Below are 15,527 nucleotides of genomic sequence, written 5' to 3'. Positions count from 1 at the left end.
TCATTTCAAGAGTTCAATCGGCAGTATTAGTTAAGTAGCATTTGTGACATTGAAATCCGATTGTTAATTGAGAGATCGACATATTTAGTGGTCATAGTGTCAAACTTCCAACCCCAAGACATTTTAGTTGCTTATCAGTTGCTCCGTTGGCCGCGGCTGTAGCCGCTCCTCCTCTCTTCCTGGATTGTTCAACGTAAAGTTTTGCGTCATATATCCCAACGTAGATATCAGTTTTTTAATGTCGCAAAGCGCTTTGCTTCAATGGTACAGCTTTGTTCGGACTTGGTGTGTTCTTTGGGTTACAAGAAGAGACCATACAACCAGAATATGTGGGTCCCAAAAACTGATAATAATTGATGGTAAGTTTGACAGGGCAAATCTTGTCGTTAGGTTTTGAAGCAACAAACATCTCACTTCCCTCCGAATACTGATTAATTTTTCCGCCTTTGAATAAAATCTTGAGATGTGGGGACGGGGTTGATTTGTAGACGACGTCTTTTCTCCGCAACTTGGTTATGTCACTAAACCACCCGAGAGTTTGATACTCCAACGAAATTCTCCAGACACGTGATTGGGAATGCTCATTAAAAATTCACGAAAGAGCAATGATATAGTCTGGTGAGTGGTCGGTGATTGTACCATACGGATGTGGTATTCGTGTGCGATTGCTGCACTCAACTTTCGAATATGATTCATGTTCCAGTATCACGATAAAGAGACATGCGGCCAACTGTTTGTGATCGGCTCCAAACTCTATTACGCCATTTTGCTGACAAAAGTCTGTTCAAATGTCATACACACGGACACGGGTGTTCTGTTGTCAAGGGGACTCTTTTATGGACTTAGGAAGATAGTAACGGGCCGCATAATCTGTACCGAAAGACAAACTTGACTCATGATCGAGTTCAATAATGGGGGAGGATGAATTGGCTCCAGAGAGCTCTCTGGTTTGCCATAATTATTAGTCATTAACCTAGAATTGGTTATGACAGGTTAGATATATACGTGATTACTGATAAGCCAAACACGAAGTTTACGATGAATCGGCAGCAGACGAAAATTTGCTAATTTGTCAGACTGTTTTTTTAACAAAGCATTTGTGAATTATCTTGAATTTATTTAGTTGAAAACAAAAAAGTAGAAAACACGTTACGGCTCCATGTTAAATACGTGTTTGGAACATTTGCTCCTCTTCCGCTCGGAATCATTTTTTTCCCCCTTCCTTCTTCCTTTCAAAGTGTGTGTGTGTGTTATCTACCTTTGGGGCATGGCATTCTCTAGCTGCTTCCCTTTCTAATTGGTTTCCGGATGGAAGAGAGAGGCAAAGTTAGAAGTTAACAACGAGAAGAGCTAGGCAGCCCAGAACCGAACGGCCAGCCCAACTCGTCGTCATTTTCCCGAAATAAAGCTGATGGCTTGAGCGAATCGACAGACACAGACACAGACACAGCTCACAGCAGACACACACAATGCTAATCAATACGTCTCCATTCTCGGGTCTATACATCGGGAGAAGATCAGATACCCTTACATCCTGCACGTCTACTCTAGACTGCGTCAACTTTACCCCCATTACCCTCTTCCTTCCGGAAATAAGGAAAGAATCCAAATCTAAAAGAAAAAATGAAAAAAAAATGCGGAGGATCCTTTGTTATTTTCATGTGCGTGGAGGATGATGAAGGAAATGAAGAAGAAGAAAGAAAAAGATTTTTTTGCCCACGTCGCTGCCGTCGCCTCTTGATTCCGTCTCGCTCCAGGGAACTAGAAAAAAGGTCCATTGACTTTCCTTTTTTTCCCTTTTTCTTTTTCCCTTTCCCGTCTCATCATCGTCGTCGTCGACAAAATCCTTGACTGTCACCAACGTCGTAAATTTTTTTTTTTGACAAGTAATAGGCGGCGTCACAATATCACAACTGGAGTGGGGAGGGGGTTAGGAAAACCAACATGCTGGTGGAGAAGACTCTCGTTGTTGTTGATTCGCCAATGGATGACGGGAGTTGGATGGCTGAACGCCAAACACTTGAGTCTCTGCTTACAATAATGATCGTCAAAAAATCAACGCTTTTCCCGTTTTCTGTTTTCCCTTCAAAGTGACCCCAGTGTTTACAGACATTCAGTTTCCTGGAAAGAAGATGGTTTAGCACATCAATCTAGTTATAAGCTTGAACAACAAATTTACCTTTCCGAGCCTACTTTTTTCATTAAAAAACTAGCTTCAGGTTCAGTTTTTGACAAAAAGGAAAGCCAAGCACTCCAAACTTTTTTCATTTTGGACTGATGAGTTTCTGGGACTGAGACATTTTCTGGGACCAACCAATTCAACAGGTTCTTCCTTGAAATCGCTTTCGGGTGACTTCTGACCATTCAAGATTATACCAAACATCCCATAGGAATGCTAAGTCTTCATCATCCTCAGCGTTAAAATCAGGCTCTGAAATTATTTCCAAAATAGTGATGTTCCGAGCTACCACTGATGAATTTAGGTTATTAAGATGGATTTGCATGCCATCGAACCTTTCATTTCTTGCTACCTGAAAAGTGTTACTCAGGTCAAGACTGCCCAGAAAAAGAACCTAAATGCAAATGGTCCAAATCAGAAATTAGTTTTCAGTCCAACAGATTAGTCTTCTGTTGGTTACCTTCAAGAATGAAGTGCATGGACCTTCTTCGCAACAGAAGTCTTGCAACACATTTTTACTTCGGGTATTACCAAATGGGTAACTAATAGGGTACACTTCAGTAAGGGCACGTTGTACAGAAGTCAACATTGTGCCAAATTGTGCATCAACTATCAAGCATCATGCTCAAGCATCAAGCATAAAACATTAAAATGAAATGAACAATTAGAGCTTCCACTGGGCTTTAACCTTTAACCTTTTTCCACCTTTAATTGGTCGGAATCAACGATTCCTTTAGCTATGGCACATTAGAGGGCCGTCCAAGCCGTGTTCATCGAGCATTCTATATTATGTTGGGGAGATTTGCGAGCAGAGATTCCTTTCACGGATATCCGAAATGGACCTTGCCTGGTGGATGGATAAATTGGTCTATCTACCAGGAAAGATGACCAAGGACTACCAAGAACATTTTTGAAGCCGACCCAGCCTTAACTATTTTCGCCGACTCATCATTTAACGGGTTGGGCCCAGTTTGCGGCAAAACAAGTACCTGAATGAACTTGAAGTCAAATGAGAGTTCCCACCAGCAGAACCAATTTTAACTGTAATTTACTCACGCCCTCCCGTTAAAGTCAAACGAACCTGTTGGTATTTACATTTTTAGAGGTTTTCTGCCACCAGTCAAATTTCACCAACGGTTTGCCATCCGTCAAGTTCAAACGCTATGTCCTTGTTTTCAATCTCTGCTGTTCTCGCAGATACGCTAATGACTTTTCACGCGGTAGAGGAGGCAGAGGAAATTGTGGTCGTGGAAACTATTGAGGATGAAATAAAACCCATCCGTTATATTCTTCATTTAAATGGTCTAAAGAGGGGCGTGATGTCGAGCTGATATTTTATAACCCATATTATTTTTATAGGATATTTTTCTAACCCATCCCTTTACAGTGCTAAAAAACAGTTGGTCAACAGGGTTCAAATCGATTCTCTCTATCTCATACAATAGTTATTATTAGTCTTATCACGGAGATACAGTAAATCCCGGTTGCTTCCTTTTTTTTGGTTTTTCTATTAAAACAATAAGTTTGGTCGTAGGTAGATGAACACTCTTGATGATCAGTGTTTTTTTTATCTTGAAAAACATTTTTTTTTTATTTTCATTGGGAGATTCATGACATGTAGGCTTTCTTCCACCAAAGACATATAAATCGATTTGTTACATCTCTTGTCGTTTGATTCACGAGGGGTTACACTCCTTCGCCAAGTGTTTGGGATGCAGACAAATTTTTTTTTGTTTTTTTAATGATTTTTATTGTTTTTCCAATCCATGTTATTTTTTTTGTATTTCCTTATTTAAAAAAAAAACACGTTCAAATTTCCAAATAAACATTAATTTTTCGTTGTTACCTAATTAAAGAGTGAGTTTTCGTTGGTTAATAAGAGAAATATTAAGTTTTCCTTGATTTTCTCCATCCAAACAAAGACTTTTCGGCGAATATCTCGGTGGTTGAAAGATTGGTTGCGGGACATTTTTGCGGATTAATTTTGATTTGATTATTATTGGGCGCATGAATATTATACAGAATACTAATGCACTTTGTGTGAAAAGCAAATTAAACTATATAGAGCCAGTCGGCCAAAAGCTTTTGCGAATCCACTAGAATCCAAGTATTGAGATTCTTCATACATTTCGGTTGCTTTTTCTTTTGCGGTTCTGATTTTTGCGCCAATTTTCGACAGTCATCTGAAGCTTGTAAATCCCACAGACTTTACGATGTCACTGTCGATTTGAATATCTGTATTCTTTTTCTCTGGCGATGTACGTATGTTACGTCAACAAATGTCGTAGTTCTCATTGAAGAATTGAGAAAGCCGTACAATGTAGTGTATTGTGTAGTGTCGGTGGCTTTTTTTTACCCCATCTTGAAACCCCCTCTAGCAACAGAAAAAGTATACTTTATAGTTGATTTTTGAAAAAAAAAATTTCATTTTATTAATGATTTTTTTATTAAATTATGGTTTTATTCTTGTTTTAACTGACTTGTCCTTCAAAACTGGGCCTTTTTTTCCTAAGAGAGAGATTTCATTTTCTTGAGAAGTAGTTTCCAACCCAAATGTACGAAACTTTTTCGAGTCATTCACTCGTGTGACATTCAATTTTTTCCTCGTTTCATTTTTTTTTTTAATATTTATTCTTATTTTTTCAATAGGTTATTTGTTAGTGGTGAGGTTGACGTTGAGTGCATTACGGCTGAAAAGTCCATTACGCGATAGTGGCTTGCCAGAAGTGGCTAGGGGACCGAGGCCAATTTCGGTTGGGGCAGAGATGTTCGTCGCTCTCCATGATCATTGGCCTGCTCCCTAACCTCGGTCACTGTGACAAAGTTTTCCAAAAAGGAAGGGGTGGGGTGGTTTGAAAATTTTTTTTTCGACAAAGCCACTTTCGTGACAGTTGCTCATCTTGGTCAACAGTCGGCAAACAGACGGACAAACAAAGTCGTTCCCACATGCAGCTTTTTTTAAGCGCTTTATAGACCAAAGAACTAGTACATTTTAGCCCATCCACGGCCGGTCATCAGGGTGCCTTGTGTTTGAATTAGGCACGTTTCAAAAATTTCCTTGCCTGTTCCATTTGCCTTGCCCGTGAATCATTCGCCCATGGGAGATTTCTTTTTGTTAGACCTTTTAAGCGGCGTTTTAGTTACGCCGACGCCTATGCTGAAAATGTTATTGTTGACTTTCACCGATTTCTCTATTCATTGGTTGTCAGTTAACACCATGCCCGGCATTGTCATCTTGCCCCCCAGATAGGAATTCTTGTCCCAAGGCGGGACCAAAGCCGTGCGGATGGTGCGGGGGGCACAGGGGAATCTCTAAGATGTCCCATTGCGAGCCCTTATTTGAACACGTTACTCATTTTAATCTTGTCGGATACGTCATTTTTTACTCCCTCTCGTAGAAGTCTCTGATGCGTCCCGTTTTTATTTTTTGGCTCCTTCTCGACACTTAGAAAATTTCGGAGAAACTGTCTTTGTCTTTTCGCGGCAAAGTTTGATTCTAAAATTCCATTATTAGCTTTATCTTCTAACCTCAGATATGATTTCGTGGCCCATCTGTATAGTACTGGCCTCTCACCACGACGATCCGGGTTCGATCCCCGGGTCAGGTTCCATATTTCTTCAACTATGATGGTTATATGCAGTCGAATTATGATGTGTGCCTGGTAACCCTTTGCATACTCTGACAAATAAACTTTGTCCGGATATCCGGATCACCGTTCGTGAAAAAATGTCGGCACAGCAAACAATCATAAGAAAAAGAAGTGTAAAGAAAAAAGGAACGAAATTCAGAGTCCAGAAAAAGATTTATTATTAATGACTTCTTGAGGTCCTTTTTCCGTCCCAAGTACGTCTAAAGTCCATCCAATGGGACGGGATAAGGACCGCTATGAGATCTCGGCGAAGCGGACATTGGCCATACGTAAAAGACGTCCTAGGAATGTAAACTTGGGAATCTGCTATGTGCCAAGTACATCCCAGACGTCTCAAAGTGACGTGTTTTGGGCGTCTATGGGACTGCAGTGTGCTATCTGGGCCGTTCCGTCGCGTTACGTAAAGTTTTTTTTTTTTTGAAATTTTACGGGTTAAAACATTATTTTGTCCATAAAAAAAAGTTATTCCTTATGGGGTAACCATCGATTCCAACCTTACCAAGCCAGATGAATGAAAATTATAATTAGATTAAATAATAAATAATAATATTAAATAGAAAAAATAATTAACTCACATTTTGAATTCCACATACACTCGTTTTTGTGTTAAAGTTCAACCAGGGTTATCATAGGTACAGAGTCTTTCCAAATATTGATTGGGTTGTCCTGCAATCTGCCTCCATTCCGTTCGTACTTAAAATTTCAAAAAATTTATTAGTACACGATGAAATGTTACCGAATGCAGCATTATTATTACATGCTGAATATTTCTTTGGTGTGTATTTTCTTGGTGGCATTCTTGTGAGAGTGTGCTTAGTTCAGTCGCTGGCGTTGCTTAACAGCGTTCTCTGCGAGTTAAAATTAGCTCGTCAACATAAACCACTCCAATTATCGTCAATTTATGTTCTAATTGCTTGTAGTCTTTAAGAAGAAAATGAACGAATTGAAGAGAAAATGACACGAAATAATGTCACCGCTAATCTAACTACGTAATCTAAACGATCAACCGACTCACGAAAAAACCAATTCCAAAGATTATGAACAAATGAATCTGAACAGGACTACCAGATATATGGTCTATCCCTAAAAAAATTCCTAAATGTTCTGTTTCATTATTTGTTTTAGTGACTCTTATAATGACTTTTTTATTCAAAGCAAAATAAAATTTGTTTCTTATTTTTTTTAATTAAATTCAAATATAAAATTGAAATTGAAATTTACATTTATATTTCTAAATAATGTTTTTAAAGGCAATGTGGGCAACTAGCATCTGCCATCTGGCAACATAGACTATCAGATCAATCTTGGCGTCGTCATACTTCGTCATACGTCGTCATACTCCTAAAGATAAAAGTTAGGACAGCAATAAATCTTAAAAATTTGTATATATCCTTTTGTATGTGTAATAATAAAATTGTTGCAAGTAAAGTAATAGAAAACCGATGTAAATGTCTCAATTTAGGTGTTTTTCTTTTTCAGTGAAAAAATATGCTTTTACTTGATGTTAAATGAACGGAAAAAGACTAAGGAATTAATTTTTGGTATATTTATTTGGTATATTAACGCCATAATATAAAGCCTACAACTAGTGTCTTTGAAAAGCACCACCAAGACATCAAAAAATGAATCAACATCATTTGATTTAACCAATCAAGCAAAATTGACTTGAACTAACGATAGAAATACAAGAGTGATTGACAGGGGCAACAGCATCATTTTCACACAGATAACAATATTTGTCACACAAATAACTACAGTGTCTACATACACTACACTAAATAACTACAGCGAGTCAGCTACCGACACTAGGATAAAAATAAACAACACAAACTGAGCAGAAGAATTTTCTTGGCGTCCTCTTAAACGAATTGCGTATCAATTCGTAGGTCCTAGATGGCACTAATAATTTGAACATGAAAAGCCTGAGCCGCTCTGAGCCTATCTCTGAATTTCTGATATGTGGTCTTGTGTTGAGAATTTCATCATTTTTCTCCCTGATTCTCTCCTCTAGGCTCTAGTCTTCTTGTTTGACTGTTTGAATTTGAGAAATAGTAAATAATTGTAAATGGCAGGGCGTAACAGTAAATCAGTATCGGAAAATATCATCAACAGAATTAATATTCCCAGAATTTCCCCTTTTGGTGTATTTCTTCAATGTATGAAGTCTAAATTTGAGCGAGAAACCGGGCAACAATTTCGCCATTACATGAACACAGATGTAGAGAAGATTTGGCTGGTAATTATATTTCTTAGTTTCTTATGGTTGCGTATCACTATGACGGAATCGAATTATTAAAAAGTCGCTTAATTTTCATAATCAGTAATTTCATGTGGAAAGGGATAGTGATATAGTAGTAGGTTGTAGTACAAAGACAACGTCTCGTTAGTAACAGATAAACAATAACACCCTTTATGATCCAGAATGATATTCACGGCTTCGCCGTGGATGATAATAATATGATGATGAATATCAATTTATGAATTGAGATGAATTTAATTACTCAATTTATGAATTTAGATTATGATTCTGATATGATATGATATGAACTCAATTACACAATAATCATTACTCAATACTTATCATTACTCAATACTCATTACTCAATTACTCAATTACTCAATGATTCAATTACTCAATTTATGAATTGAGATGAATATTCAATTCATCTCAATTCTCAATCAAATTCACTTCTCCCCGAATCACAACAAGTAAACAGGTGGTGTCATGATTCATTAAATGAAGCGCATGAAATGCTCCACGGTCTCGGTCATTGGCTTTTTTAACCAATTTTTTTCACGAAATAACTCGAGAATACTACTTAGTTAGCTACTACTTTTTTCCTTTTTTCATGCGATAGGCGCATAGACAGATTGGGGGGGGGAGAGGATAGGGATTTCAAGGAGCAAGTACAGCCTGCATAAATTTTGGCGGAATGAGGAAAGAAGGTTAAGAGTAAAAAAACGGCGGCCATCATGGTTTTCTTTCGTTTTATCTACCCCCCCCCCCCCCTTAATTTTGGCGCTTAAACATACCCTCCGCTATAGAGTACGATGAATTCAAAATTACAATAACATAGATTAAAACTAAAATCTAAGGCTAAAATAAAAATAGTTACATAAGTAATTATAGAAAATTTTCAAAGTGGAAATTTGAGTTCGTGTTGTGTCTTCGTTTGACGCGCAAATGAAAAATTCGCAATCCCACCCACACAAAAAAAACAAAAAAAAATTGAAAAATGTCGTGATACGTTTCCAAGACAGAATCCAACACGTCGGACAAGAATTCCACCTGAAAATCCCAGGAAACAACTAAACGAAGGTACAGCATCACGACATTGATTCATTTCAACATTAGATGCGAGTAAAACCGGTTGCTATTATTGGACCAAAGTTCTTTTTCTTTAAACGAAAACAACAAACAAACAGAGAACAATATGAAAAGAAGGGTCGAAGTTGTTGATTTACCGTATTGCAAGAAGGAGAAATTCAACAATATGTGGTTAACTGTAAACACTATATTATTATTTTATATTCTTTACGAGAAATAAGTGAAATTTTCGTAGAAGAAATAACGTTGTATACTAGACGCGGGACCGAAGCACACTAGTGAACAAAGGCGAGAGGCAATTGAAGTAGTGTGGGGTGGTCGCCTTTTTGGCGGCCATTTTAGTACTGGGGGGCGCCCTTTATTGGGGCGACAATAGATGTCGTTTATCAACACCTTTGGTTTTGAACCGCACCACACATATTACTTGCTGAGGTGTGTCGTATATTACGTTTTTGTTCGTTTCTTCGGTGTTTAGTTTCTGTGTTGTCTAGGAATTTTTCAATATTTTCATACAATAACAAATATGATTTGCTTTTTTGAAAACAAATCTACAACACTACTGCACGTATAGTTTTCCCCTGTTAGAAAATAATGTATTTCCCTATCAAGATTTAAAAGTTATGTCACGATGGTTATGTCATCGATCTGAATGTCTGTCATAGAAATGTCGACCCCTACACATTATTGGGGTTCCATTAAATAGCCCCCAATTTACGACGACAAGTTGAGATAATTGGGATAGAATAAAATCTTACGGTGTTGGCAAATGAAGAAGAGTTTGCGGTTGCAATTGGTATTGGTATCTGACCACAGCTAGCCTATGGTTCCGTCGTAGCTTGCGCAGTTCTCTCTGCCACGAGGTAAATTCCAGAGCAAGACGATCATATCTTTCCCCGAAAGCCATTTCCAATTCGATTGATCGGTAAAAAAAAACAGAACGGCTCAAAAAAAAAAGATGGCCAGTAACTTTTAATAAAATAATCTCATTAACACGAGTCTATTAGGTTCAAATCTCACCAGTGGATCTACTATTCTCGATGGTGACAAATATTGAAAATTTATATTTTTCTCTAAGTCTCAAACATTAAACCGAAAAAAGAGGGGGAGGGAAGACAAGAAAACGGCTACGGCGGTGTATTCGAACCCTCATGCAGCGAAAGGAGGCGAATGACTGAACGGAAGTGGCCAAGGCCAACTGATCCGTCGAATAAACTTTTAGGATCCGGCAACACGTGACGCCATAATAAGTGGGAAAAGGTGAAAGGGAAGATCCAAAAAGGGGGAGAAGTCAGTAGCCTATTCGCATCTAAAACAATCGGTTTTACTATTTCTTGATTCTTAATCATTTGAATAAGATACAGCAGCAGCAGTAGCCTGAATGTTGTTATATTACAGACTAGTATTTCTAGCTTTTTTTTCTAGCCGACATTAATTTAAAAAACATAATGAAAAACATTTTGTTTTTAGATTTAAAATATTAAAAATATGTTTTTAGTTAAAAAAGCTGAAATTGCCCACAGGCTTCACTCGCTTGACAACTTTAATTTCACCAGTCTATGCGACCGGTGAACGAATCCGTCGCGGATCGCGTCGTCGTCGGATGGGGGAAAAATTTCCCAACATCCAAAACCTCATTGCTTTTTCTACATATTTTTAGATGTGATAAATTTTTTCGCAGTTGTAGTTCACTTAATCACTAATACTTATTTCATTGTGCTTATTCTATAGTCATCCGCTTATTCCGGCGTATTCCAAATTTAAAAGGCTTGCAGAAACCCTTTTCCTATCCCTTCACATCTGGAATCCATAATGGCTGCCGGCTGACCAATAAGAACGGAGGAAACGGGGAAAGGAGGATGGGAAACCAAAGGAGAAAGGAAAGGAATGTAAAAGGGGTTCAGATCTGGGCTTGTGTTGTTCGATCTTGATCGATGACGTAGTCCTCGTCTTGATTCAGTTCCAAAGCCCATAAGGCGTTAGCCAGCCAAGTGTCGAGTCAATTTCAGTTGTAAAACTTGCTATATATCTTCTGTCGGCTTCGTTCTGAATCGTGAGAAGCGATATTCGACTAAACGAAAATCAAAATGGAGGTGTGTATCATATAACTCGTCGATTTAGTTTGGTTATCAATACTAGCTTTGTATTTTGAATTAACCTAAAAATTTACTAATAACATTTCATTTTGGGTTCACTTTTAGATTGGCATTTTAAGTACTTCAGGGGGAAAACAGCTTGCAACTTTAACGGTAAGTTGAGTTAGGTGGCAGACATGTATGGCACTCTGCCACTAGAATGACCATTGACCAAATGTATTTCTTCTTTTAGGTTGACCCAAATACAACACTATAGGAGCTGAAGACCCAAATTCACCGCTTGAAATCTCATCTCTAACCTGACAGGCAAGAGTTTCGTCAAGAACCTCGTGGCAAAGGACTGGATGAGAAAAAAACAGTTGCAGCACTTGGTTTGAAAGACATTCTACGTGCAGCCAGCCAGCCCATGAGTCAAGTTAGCCAGTAGGTTTCATTTACTTAGTTATTGCTGTTATTTTTCCCCCTCTATTTCCCTGTTTCTGTTAACAGCATTGCAGCCATTTGCTGGGTGTTTCACTACAGCAAACGCATCTTGGAAACTCTATTCGTTCATCGGTTCAAGTGTGTTTAGTGTGTGTTTGCAACGTCCAGGGGGTTACAATAAGTGATAGTTACATTAAGCTGGATCTATTCGGCAATCCAGGGATAGCTAGCCTCTAGGCCGTTACTGGAGTAGGCCATGCCTTTACTGAGCAGTTGACCAAGGACTAGTGTGTGTTCTAGTTTCGTCACTTTTGCAACGTGTCAGTAGTTTCATTTAACTAAAAATGGCGGTGAATTTAGATGACAATGAGTGTTTTACTAATTTTGTGACATGGCTGGACAACAATTTCAGTTCAATAATAATTCCTGTTATCAAAAGGTGAGGTCGCCACTTCTTTGATAGAACAACACTATTCTCTGCAACAAAATCAATCAAAGAAAAAATTACTTGAACAAGTTGCATCAAAAACTAACTTTGATTTGATGTATCCACCTTCGGTTATGACGTGTTCTTTATGTTTTGCCAATTGTACAAATATTTATATTGGGAAATGTCCTAAGTGTGGTGGTAAAACAATTCGAAAACATCTCGGAAAACCGATGAAGGAAATTAAATTCAGCAACATGGATCCGATTAGTGTAATCCCACACGAATACTTATTAGTCGTTGGAAGACACACGAACGGGAAATTATTGGATACTTTCCATCGCTTCAGAGCTGAGGGGTTTTACTATAAATAGTAAGTTTTTTCACGTTTTTCCTGGGTAGGTTATTTAATTCACATTATCGACTTTTTCATTTGATTTTTCTTTAGTTTGGATAACCAACAACTGATCAATTTTGAATTTCGACAAAAATTTGTCGCAACATTTGATGCCCATGCCGATGCCAACATGTCCTCTCCGACTTAAGACAAGCCTTTGTCTGAAACTTTTTCATGTAACAGACAGTTTTAATGGTATGGGTGACATTAAAAAATTTCAGACAAAGCCATGTCTTAAGTTTTCCTTATTTTTATTACATTGCCTCCTTATATTTGTTATACATTTATTTTATCCCTTTTCAATTCACAGCATAAACGACCAAACGTTTAAATTCCCTTTCATAATTTTCTTAAAAAATTTTCTGTTTTAATGGTATGGGTGACATAAAAAATTTCAGACAAAGCCATGTCTTAAGTTTTCCTTATTTTTATTACATTGCCTCCTTATATTTGTTATACATTTATTTTATCCCTTTTCAATTCACAGCATAAACGTCCAAACGTTTATATTCCCTTTCATAATATTCTTAAAAAAATTTCTGTTTTAATGGTATGGGTGACACAAAAAATTTCAGACAAAGCCATGTCTTAAGTTTTCCTTATTTTTATTACATTGCCTCCTTATATTTGTTATACATTTATTTTATCCCTTTTCAATTCACAGCATAAACGTCCAAACGTTTATATTCCCTTTCATAATTTTCTAAAAAAATTTCAGTTTTAATGGTATGGGTGACATTAAAAAATTTCAGACAAAGCCATGTCTTAAGTTTTCCTTATTTTTATTACATTGCCTCCTTATATTTGTTATACATTTATTTTATCCGTTTTCAATTCACAGCATAAACGTCCAAACGTTTATATTAAAAAAAAAATTCTGTTTCAATGGTATGGGTTACATAAAAAAATTCAGACACAGCCTTATCTTAAGTCGCAGAGCATGTTGAGGGTTGCACATTTTGAGAATTTTTTTTCTTTTTATCTTAGCATTTCTTTAAAAAACTTAAACGTTAGCGTAAAGCAATTATCAAGTTTACTTCAAGATTTGAAAAAAAAATTTTTTGAAGATTCTTCCCATTTTCATTGTTGGAGCTTGGATACGTTGCTTAAAAAGTCGGTAAATTTGTAATGTGTAGATATTCACACATGGCCTCCGGCGGTAAATTTGCAGGGTAGAGGTTGTGTTATATTGACTCCGGCGGTAAATTTGCAGGATAGAGGATATTAACGCTTTGCCTCCGGCGGTAAATTAGTAGTGTAGAATTCTTCACGCATTGCTTCCGGCTGTTTTTTTTTCAATATGTATATTCTTTAATTTTACTGTTTAGTTTTGTGTAAAAAATTTTTTTTTTCGCGAAATTTTGACTTGTCTGAGTCATGGCTAACAAAAGCATCCGTAAAAAAAAATGTATCCTTATAAAAAGTAAGACTATAACTGAAATTGAACCATGAATTTCTTTATTATCCAGCCAGTGCTGTAACCATTATGCTATTTCAGATTAAAATTTAACCATTTAACAAATATATATTAGTTTTGCGTCAACGCCGTGTTTTTTGCGTGAAAAATTTTCTATCACGCCATTTCGTCGGGACCGCACCTTGGCTGCGCGTACCCATCCCCTGAAACGCCGTTATTCACGATAAACGTTGTAGGCTGAAGTGGGCTTGAACCACCATACTTGACATCTTAAGGCCAGAGCCATAGCCACTACACCGTCAGCTGCTAAGATTGTGTAACCTTTGCTAGATTCAATTAGCCTCCGGCGGTAAATTTGTAGGGTAGAGATGTTCACGCATTGCCTGACATAGGATATTCACGCACGATTTTATTAAACGGACGCGACAACGAATACGATTGCGGTCACGGGGCAGACGAGTAGCGCACGATCGTTCATTATTTTAGTGCTTATTGCGGGTCCGTCCGTTATTTTAGCGCTAAGCGAAATCCGTCATCTGTTTTAAGCGGCTCGCACAGCAATAAACAGTTTCGTTGAATATTTTGTGCTAGATCTAGCACTAATCTAAGCGTGCATGGCGATAATGATTGCATTTTGTTTAACTTTTGTGAATTGCGCTAAACGAAGCGCAATTAAGTTCATTGATAGCATTAACGAAACGAGGAGAACCAGCTAAAATAAATATTTTCAGCGAAAAATCGATAAGTCAAATATTTCGTGCTAGATCTAGCGCTATGTAAGCGCGCTTGTCGAAAATGATTTAATTGAGATTAACGCACGTGCGATGCGCTAAATTCTGTGCAATACATTTCACATATAATTTACGAAACGCTTAGCGCCACTTAACGCACATCGCATTTAAGTAAAATGAACGGGCGCACTTCTCGTAAATTTTGGCTTGAAATTAATGGCGCTAAATTTTGCGCATCTTGCAGACGCATACACATAGGCTAAAAATGCGCCTGTAATTTGATCTATTGGCCTGTATATAAATGTACAGTCACGCGCATGTCTATTTTTAGCGATTATTGCGGGCCGGTTCGCCATTTTAGCGCTAAGTACCGCCTGTCTACTGTTTTGGGCGGCTCGCTCTAAACAAATAATTAATTTAATAATATCGCGCTAGATCTATAGCGCTACTAAGCGCGCATTGCGCTAATTTTTTTCTTCTACATAACTTACGCGCGATTAAAAAAATTTTGTGCGCTACTTAACGCGCATCACACTAAACGAGCTCTCTCATCAATTTTCATATGAAATTTATCCCGCTAATATTTTAACCATAAAATTCACTTGCTGGCGACGACACGTACACAGATTAGTCCGATTATGGGTTTCACGACGGTCGATCTGTCCCGGTTGATCGGCTACCCGTCGTTGACGGCTTTTCTTTACGGCCGAGAGACCTCGCTACTCAATAAATAAAACAAATTATAATTTAAAACCAAAATTTTCGAGAAGCGCGCTTGTTGAATTTACTTAAATGCGATGTGCGTTAGCCTTAAGTAGCGCAGAATATTTAATTTAGCGCTTGCGCGTTTCGCTAATAAAATAATGAAAATAACCGCGCTAA

General features: G+C 37.6%; 1 long non-coding RNA gene across 3 annotated transcripts in view; it reads right to left on the bottom strand.

The window, feature by feature from the left end:
- Positions 1-6,416, bottom strand: part of LOC124343992 — a 28,645-nt gene extending 22,229 nt beyond the window's left edge. For all 3 annotated transcript variants that reach the window (XR_006919491.1, XR_006919490.1, XR_006919489.1), the window contains exon 1: positions 6,405-6,416. This is a non-coding gene — a long non-coding RNA (uncharacterized LOC124343992). The remainder of the gene's footprint in view (positions 1-6,404) is intronic.
- Between the last annotated feature and the right edge of the window lie 9,111 nt (positions 6,417-15,527).

Source organism: Daphnia pulicaria, chromosome 6 (genome assembly GCF_021234035.1).
Source record: "Daphnia pulicaria isolate SC F1-1A chromosome 6, SC_F0-13Bv2, whole genome shotgun sequence".
In the NCBI taxonomy this organism is placed as follows: Eukaryota; Metazoa; Arthropoda; class Branchiopoda; order Diplostraca; family Daphniidae; genus Daphnia; species Daphnia pulicaria.
Note: the sequence above shows the minus strand (reverse complement) of the source record. Positions and strands in the feature narration are given on the sequence as shown.